Source organism: Bubalus kerabau, chromosome 3 (assembly GCF_029407905.1).
Source record: "Bubalus kerabau isolate K-KA32 ecotype Philippines breed swamp buffalo chromosome 3, PCC_UOA_SB_1v2, whole genome shotgun sequence".
Lineage (NCBI taxonomy): Eukaryota > Metazoa > Chordata > Mammalia > Artiodactyla > Bovidae > Bubalus > Bubalus kerabau.
In genome coordinates, this window is record NC_073626.1 from 44,182,734 (window position 1) to 44,196,937 (window position 14,204).

Here is a 14,204-nt window from a genome sequence, read left to right on the forward strand (position 1 = left end):
ATCTAGACCCAGCCCCCAGCCCTGCCCTGGCCCCCCAGGCAGCTGGACTGCCTTCCTGGCATGGATCACCTTGGGGCCATGTGGCTGCCCCTCTGCTGGGGAGGGTGAACTGGCTACTCACATCTCAGGCCTGATTTTCTTTCTTTCTTCTTTAATATTTATTTTTATTTATTTATTTGGCTTTGCCGCATCTTACTTGTAGCATGTGGGATCTAGTTCCCTGGCCAGGGATTGAACCCAGGGCTCCTGCATGGGGAGTGTGGAGTCTTGGCCACTGAACCACGAGGGAAGTCCCCAAGCCTAATTTTCTCTGCTCCCTTAGGAGGGCTGGAAAGGTCACCAGAGCAGCAAAGGCCAGAGGGCCAGAGCTCTGGAGGTGAGCTAGCCAGGCCTTCGAGGGCCTCCCCCTGCCTCGGAACTTGGGGTCCAGGCTTCTGCACTGGTCTTGCTCAGAGGGGCAGACAGCGGGTGGCCAGCCACACTGAAACAGGGCAAGTGGTGAGGAAGAGAACGCCCAAGAGGCCCGTGGAACCATCATGATCAGGTCCTGACTGCATTTCCCTTTATCGCTGCCGCGGCAGCCCTCACACATCAGGACCCCCCGCCCTGGAATCTCAGAGCTTCTCAATCCAGGGCAAGGAGTCAGCAGCCAGAGCTTCCTTATCTGTGAAATCCGGGCATAAGAAGAGCACTTCCCTCACAGGGTGATCAGAGGATTAACCCAAGTTGATAACAACTAGTAGTTAGAACAGTGCCCGGCGCTTGACAAGGGCTTTATCTGTGTCTGTTGACATTCTGTGCCAAATGTCATGATTTGAACCCCCCACCCCGTTCTTGCCACCAGGCCCAGGCCTCGCCCCTGCCCTCCCGGCTCGTCCCAGGCCCCTCGCCACCTGTAGCAGCCTCCAGGGCCTTCCTGGGGCAGAGAAAGGGTTCTGGGGAGCAGCTGCCCGAAGAACAGACTCCCCGATCACCAGCCTGCCGGGGCCCTGCTGGCCTGGGGTGGGCCGCCCAGGGCTGGGGCGGGGGTGGGCCAAGGATGGATGGCCGCCCAGCCCCGTGTGCTCAGCTCAGCAGAAACCACGGCTGACGGTAATGGGCTGGCGGCCCCCAGCTGCAACCAACTTCATTTTCTGCCACAATTAAACGATCGCCCACGTTTGCTCACGCTCACTTATTCAATTACCTTCACGGCCCTGAAGGACTCGTGGAGAAGCAGCCATAAATAATGTGCATCAGCTGCCCCTGGCTGTCACCCCTGCCCATCACTCTTACAGGCCCAGGCCGGCCCTTCCTGCCAGCACCAGTCCATCACCCGGGAGCCCCGGTTCCCCAAGTCAGTCCTCCCCTGCTCCCACCACCCACAGCTGGCCTGAGAGGGGGCCATTACCTGCTTCTACCCGCGCAGCTGGTGTCCCCAGGAGGCCACCCCCTCTGCGGGTCTCCTGTTCCTCACCTGTGAAATGGCAGAAAAATTATGTTAGCTCTGAAGGGTGGCCCTTGCCTGGAACTGTGGTCTTAGCTTCAGAGTCAAAATGCAGCACCTCTCAAAGTGGGGGGAGAGATGAGGGGTCCTGTCTCCACTGTCCCCCCACCCAAGCCACTCCAGCCACTCTGAAGGTTTCTGGGAACTCCATGCTCTCCACACTCTCTGGACTTCTATGGATGCTCTTCACCTTGCTGTTCCCTCCATTCTCTTTTCTGCCCAGGACTCCTATGTGTCCTTAAGGGTTCAGCTTGGATGCCTTGAAGCTCACCCCATGGCAAGCTGATTAACCTCGCCCTTCTTACGCTCCCCAGCACTTCACACATGCCCCAGTGGTACCCACGTGTCCTGCATTGGGGGACAGGCTCAAATTCAAATATTCTGGGCTGCTGTCTCCATATAACCATTTCAGGGCAAGAAGCTGAACTCAGAGTTGGAAAATGTGGTCACTGTGGTTCCCCTCCCCGACAGAGGCCCATTCATGTAAGGCCTTACTGGAATTTATAATAATAACAGCCAACATCTGGGGTACCTTGTGTCAAACACTGTGCTAAACGTTTTTTATTTGTACAACGTCATCAAAACATCACAATAGCCCTAAGAAAATTATGCCCACTTCACAGATGCAAAAACTGAGGCTTGGTGAGCTTGAGATGCTTGTCCCAGGTCACATCACCAGGAAATGGCAGAGCTGAGACTGGAACCCAGGTGTGTGCACCTCACCATCCATGCTCCTCACCAGCCCTCCATCCCCTGCAGCACAGGCCGCAGGTTCAAGTCTGGCTCTTCCACTGACCGTTATGTGACTCTGGGCAAGACCTTTCATCTCTTTGCAGCCTTGCTTTGTCTCTCCTCCGCTGTAAAATGAAAAGATGATAGCTGGTGGCCTCTGAGGGCCCCTCCAGCTCGGATGTTCTGAGATTTCACTTCTGTCCGGAAAGCGTTGCTCTGACCAGCAGAACCAACGAAGCTGTGAAAATTAAAGGCACAAATGGTGGGGTCACCCTCTGGGGGGCTACTCCAGGGCAGCCCCTCCCCACGCCCCTCCTCTCATGCCCAGATGGCCGGCGGCAGCCTGTGCCCTCCAGGAGGGCCGCCCTCCACTCTAGGAACAGTGGCAGAGTCTCCGGGGCTCAGGGCACGGCAGGCGCCTTCCTCTGGTGGCCTTTGATGTTGGCCTCCGGGGAGACCTCATGCAAGTTAAGCCCAGAGGAGTCAGACCCCAGAGTCCTGACATGTAACTGGAATCTCGGTCCTCGTCACACACTGGCTCTTTCTTGGATTAACAGCCCATGAGCATCCACCCTCCTGAGTGCTGTCTGGGGAAGCGGTCCTTGCTGAGCCCTGGCCAAATGCTAGCTGGGGAAGTAACCAGCCCCGTGCCGCATGCCCTGCCTGTGTCCCCGCATGGGGACCCAGTCACACCTCCCTCCTGCCTCCTCCCCAGCCCAGACCCGGCCCCGGACTGGCCTGGGGGAGTGGGGGCTCACTCGGGCATCTGGCCTCTCCTTGATGGAGAGGTATCCTTGCCTTAGCGGGTGTGACCGTGGGGCTGATTGATGAATAAGCTAGCGGCTGAGAGCGGGCCCCGTGTGCAAACCCCAGCTGTACCACTCACGCGGCCTCTCCGGGCCGCTGTTTCTCAGCTGTGACCGAGGGTATAATGGCCCCAACCCCACCCTGGATGTGAGGGTGAGATGAGGGAATGTGTGCATGTGAAGAGCAGGTGCCCCCGACAGCTTGCTGCTGGGGGGTGGCCACACTGGGGGCTCCCTAGCACTCCCCCACCCCTGACCCCACGCTCTCACCTCCCCTGACGTTCCTCCCGGGACTGGCGGGTGGCATCCCTGGGTGACCTTGTCAGTGGAGCCCAGCCGACTGACAGAGGGTTTGGCGCCTGCCCTGCTGGGTGCAGTCGCCTCAAAGTTTCAGGTTCCCTTGGAGGCTGAGGAAGGTCAGTCGTGGCCCCTGCAGCCCTGGAGGTCATAGCTCATCAGCCGTTTGGGATCCCAGGGAAGCCCAGGCCTCCCGTGATGCCGAGTCCGGGATGGGATCCAGGCTATACGTTCCCTCCCAGGTGGGGTCAGGGTGGGAGGCAAGGCAGTCAGGCCAGTACAGGCCCAATTCAGGGGCAGTTGCCAGCCGCCCAGCTTCCTAAGACCGTGAGAAGCTGCCGGCGACGAGCACCGTCTTTCAGCACGTGGTCCCTCCTGGGCTTTCTAGGGAGGGGGCGGCAGCTGATGGACAAGGCAGCCAAATACCAGAGGGCTTGGGCGGCTCGGGGAGAGTCTGGGAGACCTGGGGGGGCAGGTAAGCTAGAGCCACACGCCAGCCTCGAAGGAAGCCCAGGGCCGCTGTGCCCAGGACCTTCCTCTCTGGTTCCCTTTGGGGCACCTGGGGCCTCTGTGGGGTCCCTCGGGGCCCAAGTCTCTGGGAAAAATCCATTCCCCTGCCCTCTGCAGAGAACCCAATCCCAAAGGCCTGCTAATCAGGACATTCCTGTTGAGCCCAGACTGTCCCCTACTCAACTTGCTTGTACACCCACATCTGGATCACACCTGCTCCCATAAACATGCATGTTCACACACTTGTAGTCACACATACACACAGATACATGCACACACACATGTAAACTCACATATGGCCTGAACACAGCAGAATGAGAACAAGAAGTATCAGCAGAAACAGAAAAGGAAGCAAGAGAATGTGAGGGAAAAGGGAAAACCTGAGACAGAAAGAGCTAAGACTAGGGATTCCCTTGTGGTCCAGTGGCTAGGACTCCACCCTCTCACTGCAGGGCCCGGGTTCAATCCCTGGTCGGGGAACTAAGACCCTGCAAGCCCATAGCACAGCAAAGAAAAAAAAAAAAATGAGCAAGTGAATAAAAAGCTAAGACAGCCCAGGCCCTAACTGACAAGAAGAGAAAGAGGGAGACAGAAAGAGACCGTGGAGGAGCTCACAGGACCGCGGGTACTTCCTCCCTGAGCCTCGACGCTCCTGCCTGTAAAATGGAGCTCCTCACGCAGCGGGGGCGTGGTGGAGGAAGCGGTCTGCACACTTGTCCTGGAGGATACCACACCACCAGAGAAGGGGCAGGGAAGGAAGGAGAGGGTGGGATGCCCAGCTGGGGCCCATGCGGGGGTGGGGGGGGTGGAGGGGCTTTTTCTGGAAACTGGGTGAGTTGGCAGGACCCATGGCACTGTGATGTCTACCCCATGGGAGGGGTGATGACACGTCCTGGAACACCAAGGGTCGTTGTCTCCAGAGCAAGGAAACTGGGTCACAGGGGGAGCTGCTAAGGAAAACTATCACAGTGACCAGGCTGAGGACCCCACGCCCCAGGCCAGGGAAAGGAGAGGGAATCCCTGAAGGCTCATGGCTGCACACACCCCCAGCTGTGAGAGCCAGAGCTGGGAGAGGAAGAGGCTGGAAGGGGGAGCCAGAGACCCAGAACGAGCTCACCCCTTCACTCATTCATCAAACATGTACACCAGGAGACTGGCGCTGAGCCACATGCTGGGCACATACTGTCAAACAAAATGAGCCAAGTCACCATTCTCGAGGAAGGAGAACATGCCGGAGCAAATAATCGCGCAAGTACAAAAGGTACTGGTTGGGGGCCCACATCAGAGAGGGCCCACATCAGAGCCCTCAGGGAGGGCTTCCTGGTGGAGGTGATGCTTGAGCTGGCCTCTGAAGGGTGAAGAGGAGTTAACTAGGCAGAGGGATGAGGGAAGGGCATCCCAGGCAGAAGGAACAGCTGGTGCCAAGGCCCCATGCAAGGTGTGGCTGGACCACAGAGTTGAACTGGGGCCAGGGAGCTGGGCACCAGGGAGGCATTTGGACTTTTTTTCTTAGGACCGGGAGTCACGGAAGAGTATTAAGCAGGTAAGTGACGTGACCCAAATTGTTCTAAATCGTTAGTCTAGGGAGGATGGCTATTGGGAGGACAGCACGAGGAGCTATAGCACCATCATGCGGGAGACGGCAGGGTGGTAGCCATGGAGATGGAGCCGAGGGGACCAGCCTGGGACTTGAAATCCACAAGACCTGGAGCTGGATAGACTGCTGGGCAGGCAGCAGGGAAGGGCCGGGGGAGGGGCATCCTGAAAAGGTCAGGGGAGGCTGTGGGCAGAGGGCGAAGGGGGAACAAGCCAGGGAGGGACCAGCCCACCCCTTTGACTTGAGGATGGGCCCCAGATGGTTGCAGTGTGCCCATGGCAGCAGTGTTAGTCGTTCAGTTGTGTCCGACTCTTCGCCATCCCAGGGACCGTAGCCTGCCATGGGATCCTCTGTCCATGGGATTCTCCAGGCGAGAATACTGGAGTATTTCCCTTCTCCAGAGGACCTTCACGACCCAGGGATTGAAACCAGGCTTCCTGCACTGCAGGGAGACTTTTTACCATCTGAGCCACCAGGAAGCCCGGAGCATGCTTATGAGCCCAGGCACTTTCTGCCTCCAAATGGTGGCCACTAAGAGCTAGTCTGGAATATTCGGTGCACAGAAGAGCCAGGTGCTGGTCAGGGTTGATTTCCTGGAGGAGAGACAGGAACCAGGCCCAGCGTCACAGGGTCCCGGATGTGGCTGGGGAAAGAGGCAGGGATCAGGCATCTTGCAGGCGAGGCCAAGCTTCGGGAAAGTGACCACGGAGAGAACTTGGCAGCAGCCGGAAACAGAAATAGAGTGGCCTCTGATTGCGCAACAGAAAGGCCCACATCATGGGTGCTTTTGCTCACTGCTGTGTCTCAGATCACATCCTAGGTGCTCAGAAACGTTGTTGAATTAATGAGTGAATGAGGAGTCAGTGTGGCATCTTGCTCTTTACAACAACAAAACAAAAACAGAAACCACTGGAAGGTGAACTAACCCTCCTGAGGCCCTGAGTTCCCCTAGAATCTGCCCCTCAGGGCTATGGTGGGCCCTCCCCTCTGCCCTTCTACGGGCCCCTCTGCTCAGCCTGTGTTGCTGTGAGGTTCCCAAACAGGGATCTGAGCCCAGCCAGGAAGGAAAGGGGAATGAGGGAGGGTGGTGGGGAAGGAAGGTCATGGCCAGGCAACCAGACCCCAGCCTTTTAGCTGGACCTGCTTTCCCTGCTGAAATGGAATTCGCCAGTCTGGGCTGGGGAACAAAGGGCGAGGGTGCCTGGGATCCTCACTCTGCTTTAAACCAGGCCTCAGGGTGCCCCAGGAATCCCTGTTCGGGGAAGGGGAGGACCCGCGGGGGGAAACTGGAAAAGAGTTCATCGGCAGGAAGGGCAGCTGGGCTGGGTTGGTGGGTGGGGGGCCCCCAGCCCCCTCTTTCTGCCAATAACACATCTGTCCAGCAGCACGTGATGTGCCAGGCCCCAGAGTGGGTGCAGCAGGCACTGCGTGGACAGGGACCGAGGAAGCCTCTGGGAGGAGGATCAGGAGACTGGGATTCTGGCCCTGCCTCATCCCCCGGCTCCCCTGCTCTGAGTGAGCAGTGAAGGAGACTGGGAGAGGGGCTCCACGGACACAGGGAAACGCAGGAGGGGCGCGGGGGAAAGCCAGGCACCTGGTGCTGCAGCGGCAGCCCTTCGAGGGGCGGCGGGAGGGGGCTTGTCAGAGCAGGAGGCGGGGGAGGGGGCCCTGGGGAACCAGGACGTGGGGGACGTGGCCCAGAGTGAGACAGGGGCAGGACCCGCCAAGAGGGAAGCTGGCAGAGGGGACTGGGCAGAGCCTCAGGAGACCAAGCGCTCACACACCGAGAAGGGATGGGTGGGTCAGTGGGAGTGGGCCGCTCAGCACTCAGAGGCACCACGGCCAGGAGTGCAGGCTGGCTGCAGGGACCTGAAGGGCGGACTTCAGGCCTTCCTGATACCTGGTCCGGCGTTACTCGGACCTGAAGTCTGCCCCTTGCTGAGTCCCTGTCCTTTGCTCACCCCACCCCCAGACCTTGTCCAGCCTGCCTCCTCAACATCTAAGGAACCCGCCTGCGGCTTCCACCCCGCTCCCGCTCTCCCTGCCGGGCCAGGGCGCACCTGGAGGACAGCAGCTGCGGCTCAGCACCTGCCCGTCTGCCTGGGATCCTCAAACCCTCTCCCCAAAGCGGGCCAGAGCGAGCCCTCTGCACACAGCGGAGCCCCACTCGCTCTCTCCGGTAGGAAGCCCTCGGGAGCCTCCCGAGAAGCTGAGGACAGAGGGCTGTAAGGCATCCCTACCCACCCCCATGCCCGCCCCTCTGAGCTCTCCCCTCGCCATGCTCTCCCACACCAAACCCGATGACACTCCTTCTCCTTCAGGTCTCCTTCTGTAGGTCACCTCCTCCAGGATGCCTTCCCTGCTTCCCCCAGCCTGGAGACAGCACAGGCACCCCACCCCCGCCACCGACACACACGCCCCCCCGCCACCGACACACACGCCCCCCCTGCCACCGACACACACGCCCCCCCGCCACCAACACACAAGCACACCATGCCACCAACACACACGCCCCCCCGCCACCAACACACAAGCACACCATGCCACCAACACACACGCCCCCCCGCCACCGACACACACGCCCCCCCGCCACCGACACACACGCCCCCCCGCCACCAACACACACGCCCCCCCCGCCACCGACACACACGCCCGCCCGCCACCGACACACACGGCCCCCCCGCCACCGACACACACGCCCCCCCCCGCCACCGACACACACGCCCCCCCGCCACCAACACACACGCCCCCCAACACACACGCCCCCCCGCCACCAACACACACGCCCCCCCCGCCACCAACACACACGCCCCCCCCGCCACCGACACACACGCCCCCCCCGCCACCAACACACACGCCCCCCCGCCACCAACACACACGCCCCCCAACACACACGCCCCCCGCCACCAACACACACGCCCCCCCGCCACCAACACACACGCCCCCCCCGCCACCGACACACACGCCCCCCCCGCCACCGACACACACGCCCCCCAACACACACGCCCCCCGCCACCAACACACACGCCCCCCCGCCACCGACACACACGCCCCCCCCGCCACCGACACACACGCCCCCCCCGCCACCGACACACACGCCCCCCCCGCCACCGACACACACGCCCCCCCGCCACCGACACACACGCCCCCCCCCGCCACCGACACACACGCCCGCCCGCCACCGACACACACGGCCCCCCCGCCACCGACACACACGCCCCCCCCGCCACCGACACACACGCCCCCCCGCCACCGACACACACGCCCCCCAACACACACGCCCCCCGCCACCAACACACACGCCCCCCCTGCCACCGACACACACGCCCCCCCCGCCACCAACACACACGCCCCCCCCGCCACCAACACACACGCCCCCCAACACACACGCCCCCCGCCACCAACACACACGCCCCCCCGCCACCAACACACATGCACACCACGCCCCCCAACACACACGCCCCCCCGCCACCAACACACACACCCCCCCGCCACCAACACACACGCCCCCCCCCGCCACCGACACACACGCCCGCCCGCCACCGACACACACGCCCCGCCCGCCACCGACACACACGCCCCCCGCCACCAACACACACGCCCCCCGCCACCAACACACACGCCCCCCCGCCACCAACACACACGCCCCCCGCCACCAACACACATGCACACCACGCCCCCAACACACACGCCCCCCCGCCACCAACACACACGCCCCCCCGCCACCAACACACACGCACACCATGCCACCAACACACACGCTCCCCCCCACCAACACACACACCCCCCCGCCACCAACACACACGCCCCCCCCGCCACCAACACACACGCCCCCCCGCCACCAACACACACGCACACCATGCCACCAACACACACGCTCCCCCGCCACCAACACAGACGCACACCACACCCCCCCAACACACACGCACACCACGCCCCCCCACCAACACTCACGCACACCACGCCCCCTGAACACACACGCACACCACACCCCGTCCTCTCACCACTTACCCTGGAACTGCCCTGTGACTTGCCGGAGGCCCTGACCTCAGGCCCTGTTCCGGCAGGTTCCTGGCTCAGCCTAGCCGAGTATCCTGTACCCACGAGGGCCTCAAAAACACCTGAAGCACTGACTGTCCTCAAGCTGACTCTTGATTGAATGTCTTGCCCAAGACTGTCCTCTGGCAGCCGCTGCTCGGGGCAAACTGGCAATGACGTTGTCGGGAGCAGGGTGGAGGTGGGGAGACGAGCGGAAGGGAGAACACGAGCCCCACGCCAGCCTGACCCCATACACAGGGAATCAAAAGCTAACCACGGGCCTGAGGCACTTGGCCCTTGGTGCCCAGGGCCTGACATCCCTCCAGACCCCTCCTCCCTTCCTCCCCTTCCTCCCTCTCCCTCCCAGGTCCTCTGGCCCTGCCCCAGGGCAGCCCGACACCAGCTGACAGCTGCCCAGGACAGCCAGCCCCTGCTGGCCCTCCCCGAGGGTCAGGTGACCCCCCCGCCCCAGGCCTCTGCAGTCCAGCCCTGCGGGCTGACCTGAGTCTGGGCAGCCCGCTCTGCCAGTGCTACTGTGGACACTGACTTCTCCATGCTGGGGCACTGGGAAGGGCCTTTGCCCAACACGCCAGCCGGCGATCACTGACTGGGAAGACTGCTCTCCGCTGGACCCCTGTCTCCCGCACAGCCCCCCAGTTCAGCCCGGGGTGCGGCTCCGGTGAGTGCTGCCGTGGGGAATAAGCGTGGGCAGGGAGGGCCCCGATGGTGCCAGGGCTGCGGCGAGGCCTGTTCACACTGTGGACTCAGGGGTGGACCCCCCGACTAGAGGGGCCCCAGTGTGTCCATGTGCGTCTGTGTTGGGGGTATAGGGGCTGTTGGCACAGCTCAGCAGCATAGAAATTCTGTCCTTGGATCCTCTCCGTTTGTCCTCCCCTCCCCCAGGAGTCACTCCCTCCGGCCCCCTCCTATGTTGTTCTGGAATCTGGGCTCCTGCGTGAAGGTGGCAGGGCTGGGCTTCAGGGACGCTGTGAGGGCAGGTTCAGGGACTGGAGCCCTCGCTGGGTTTAACCCTTCACGCTGGGCAGCTGTCCCAGGAGCTTTGGGCAGCAAGGGCCCCAGGAATGGCACATCTCATCCCAGCAGCCAGCCGGGAGGGGCCCCGGGACCGGATGACATCAGCACCTTCGGGCCGGGGCCGGGGCTGGGGCTGGGGCTGGGGCTGGGGCGCGGGCGCGGGCGCCTCGGTGGAGCGGGGAAGGGCGTGGACATGGCCAGGAGGTATGTCACTGCCAGGGCACCCCCTGCCCTGGGCAGGGGCAGTCTTTAGGGGCCCCTTTCCCATGGGCTCTCCTGGGGCCACCCTCAGGGAACTTGAGACTTGAACCTGAGCCTGCCACCGTCCTCAGGCTCTCTGGGGGCCTTGAAAACATCCAGGGTGGGTCCCTCCCAGGAGATTTGGATCCCACCAGGCAAGAGTCAGGCTTCTACGGTTTTTAAGAGCTGCTGGTTTATTTTTTTAGCCTTTTTACTATGAAAAACTTTAAGCCTACAAGAAAAAAATAGAAGGAATGACACAATGAACATTTGCATATTCTGCGGCTGGATTTACACAGTTTGTTTGAGTTTTGCCGCATTTGCTTCATTGTATTCTCTAAGGCTAAGGTATTTTGAAGTAACCTATGGACGTCACAGCATTTCCCCTCAAAGCACCTCAGTTCAGGTCCTTATGTAACCCCAGTGCTTCACCCCACTGACGATATTATTGGCTCCCCAAGGATGGCTACGTCCAGGCCATGTTCCAATTTCCCCAGTTGTTCCTAAATGGTGTTCAATGCTTTGTTTAGACGAGGATCCAATGGGGCAGGGGGAGCACCCCCGCTTTCAGTCTGGTAGCATCTCAGCCAACCCCCACCCTCCCCACCCCCGTTTCCCACCCCGCCCCCGACAGTGACCGGCTGAACTGAATGGCCAGCTGCCCCACAGGAGGGTGAGAACAGGGCTGGCTCAGCAGCTCATTCCGAAGAGGGAGACTGAGGCCTGGAGGGGAAGGGGTCAGGAGTCTAGGCAGACCCAGGGCTCCGGGCCCCACTGCGTGGCGTCCAGGCACCCTCGCCCCCTCGTGCCCCTACAAAGTCAGCTTCTTATCGGGGATCTGAGAAACCCCTCTTCTGCAACGGGGCTGCGGCCCCTGGGGGTCCTCCCAGTGCTCTGCCCCAGGACACCCTGGGGGCAGCAGGCCAGGCTGAGGCCCCCTACCCCCTCGTGGTCGACAGCCTGCTCCTGCGTCCTCCAGCTCCAAGCACAGTGCCTAAGATGTCCTTCCCGCGTGGTTGCTGTCTCGTTCATCAGCAGCCACCTGGGAAGAGGAGTCAACCTCATGAGAATCAAGCACCAGCTTGTTCAGGGAGCAGGTGGGAGAGGCCGGCCAGGCGGGCAGCCGAAGGGGGCATGGGGTCCGCCCATCCCGGGGGAAGGAGCCAGTGGGGTGTAGATGCTGAAGACGCTTCCGCTCTGCTCAGCCACCTCCTCGGCCGGCCCCCATCTCTGGTTTTGAGGTCCTTCCCCTGTGAGTTGAGCCAGGCACCCTGATCCTCAGCAGTGCTCCTCACCGGCCCTTCAGCCGCTGTCCCAGCTCTCTGAGGACAGGCCGAACAAACTCAGGGCCGTTGGAGAAGGGCCCCTAGTCGCTGGGCCAAGGCAGTGCCGGTCCAAGTGCTTCCTCTCTGGGCGGTTCTGGCCCGTCTGCTGCTGCCCTCTGCTGGGCAAAGCCTCACGCTTCACACTTGCCCAGCTCAGCTCCTCGGCCTGAAGGACGGTGACTGCGCGCACGCACATGTAGGCTTGTTCCACCCCCCACTGTTGTGTTTTGACCTTAAAAAACGTATCTCTTGTTAGAGTCCTAAAGATTCCATAGTAACCACCGACAAGACCGTCTATCTCTGGCTCAGCGGGTGGCTGGTCATGTGACTTGGAGAAAGGTGTGGGGAAGGGTGTCAGAGGCTGGAAAATGTGGTCTGGACGTCTAGCGATATCCAGACCCTGGGAGGAGGGTCCAAGGTCCCGTCAAGCTTCTCCAGTATCCAAGCTTCCAGGGGCAGCAGTTTCCAGGAGACAAGCCTGACTGGGAGGGGCTGTAGGCGAGGTGCCCAGCGTGCCTGGGGGATGGCGGGGCCGAGGTCCCAAGGTGCTATCATGAGGTCCGGCTCCATTGGGGTTGGGAAGATAGAAGCCCTCCCCGCCCTACCCCAGCCCACCCCACCCCACCCTCGCTGGCCCCAGCAGCCCTTCCAGGAGCGCTGGGCTTTTGAGTCATCTGTGCCCCATGTGTCTCCCGCCCTGACAGCAAGATCAGAACATCGTCGCTGCTGCTACGGACATTTGTCAGGGGCTGAAGGGCTTCTAAACTAATAATAGCTGTATTAAAATCGCATTAGGTCCTCAAGCTGGAGGAACGCTGGGAGATTTTAAATGTTAAGAGAAAAGGAGACGGGGAAGAATATCTTCCCTCAAAGGATAACATCAGCTCAGAAATAAGTCAGGAAGATGAAGTATTGCTCTGTGACTCTGGAAATCAAGCCTTCCCCGGGAAATAGATGCTCTCCAAAGCCACATCTTTCAGCCACAACTGAGAAGGTGATGTGTGACATCCCCAGCATTCAGTATTGATCCCACCGGACTGGGACCGTGCGGACCGTGGGGCTTGCCGTCCCACAGCCCTTGAGTCATTTCTAGGATGGATTTAAAAACTTGATTTTTTTTTTCTCCCCAGAAAATAATCTTGTGCCTTCCAAGCCTAGATGGTCTCAGATGATACACAGCACTCTGCCATGTGAGCAACTCCAAAATGCTCCTGCCCATTCCAACCTAAGTGGTTTTAAATGGTTTTCGGGTCCTCTCATCTCTAATAGATTAAAAAATGCTCCCTTGGGCATCACAGAGACATTGAGTGGTACTTGTACCAAACCTCTGGCTCTGAGTGGCCTGCGAAATGTACCTTAGAGCTTCAGAGGCGAGAGGGCAGGCCATAAACCATGCTGCTTCTGAGTCTGCTGCCCGACGCGTTTTATTTTGCAGTCTTCTTTTGCTGCAAGCTGTTTCTTAATTATCTCTTCCCCAGAGCGCACCTCTCCCCCTTCGATCTACTGAGACGCAGTCCAGAGAGCGTTCATACCTCGGTGTTCTCAGGCAACCCCCTCCTGCCTAGACTGATGGGGGGGTAAGACCTCCTCTGCCCGGACCCCAGCAGCACCCACCTCTGCCTCCCCACTCGGCCCTCCCTCTGGTCCCATCTCTCTGCCTGTCCTTCCCTTCCTCACTGTGCTCCCTGTACACACGCACCCTGAAACATGCCTTCCTCAAGCTCCCCTAGGCCCAGCCTCCATCTCCCCCATCTCATACCCCTGCCCCGGTCCCTCAGCAATATCTCTTCTAACCTTTCTAACTAGGACTCATTTTTCAACCTAATTTGTTCCCTAGGAGTCCCTCTGCGATATTCATTAGACTTTTAGTATCTGTTTTTTGAGAAAACAGATGATGATAAAAACTACTAGGAACTTAATAATGCCTTTAAATGAATTTGTATTTTGGTAAACACTGAAGCATTTAGATACATTTGAGAAATGATCACAAGCTGTGGATATTGCTTTTCTAGTCTGCAGATAATGCTGCTGGTGTGGCTTTGGGTCAGGGCTTGAGTGGCCCACAGATGGGAGTCTTCCACCCGTGGCACCGTGAATCCACACTGCCCAGCTCCTCGTGGAACCCTGCCACCAGGGAT

General features: G+C 60.3%; 1 protein-coding gene and 1 long non-coding RNA gene across 2 annotated transcripts in view; one reads left to right on the top strand and one right to left on the bottom strand.

Annotated features, from left to right (window-relative positions):
• LOC129646038 (uncharacterized) lies at positions 1 to 9,821 on the bottom strand. The gene is made up of 3 exons (XR_008711661.1): positions 9,440 to 9,821; positions 3,295 to 3,462; positions 1 to 2,456 (listed from the first exon to the last, which is right to left on the bottom strand). It is a non-coding gene; the product is annotated as an uncharacterized LOC129646038 (long non-coding RNA).
• The window catches only part of IP6K3 (inositol hexakisphosphate kinase 3), a 27,380-nt gene continuing 22,954 nt past the window's right edge, over positions 9,779 to 14,204 (top strand). The window contains exon 1 of the mRNA XM_055571685.1: positions 9,779 to 10,145. The gene's annotated coding sequence lies outside the window, so the exon portion shown is untranslated. The remainder of the gene's footprint in view (positions 10,146 to 14,204) is intronic.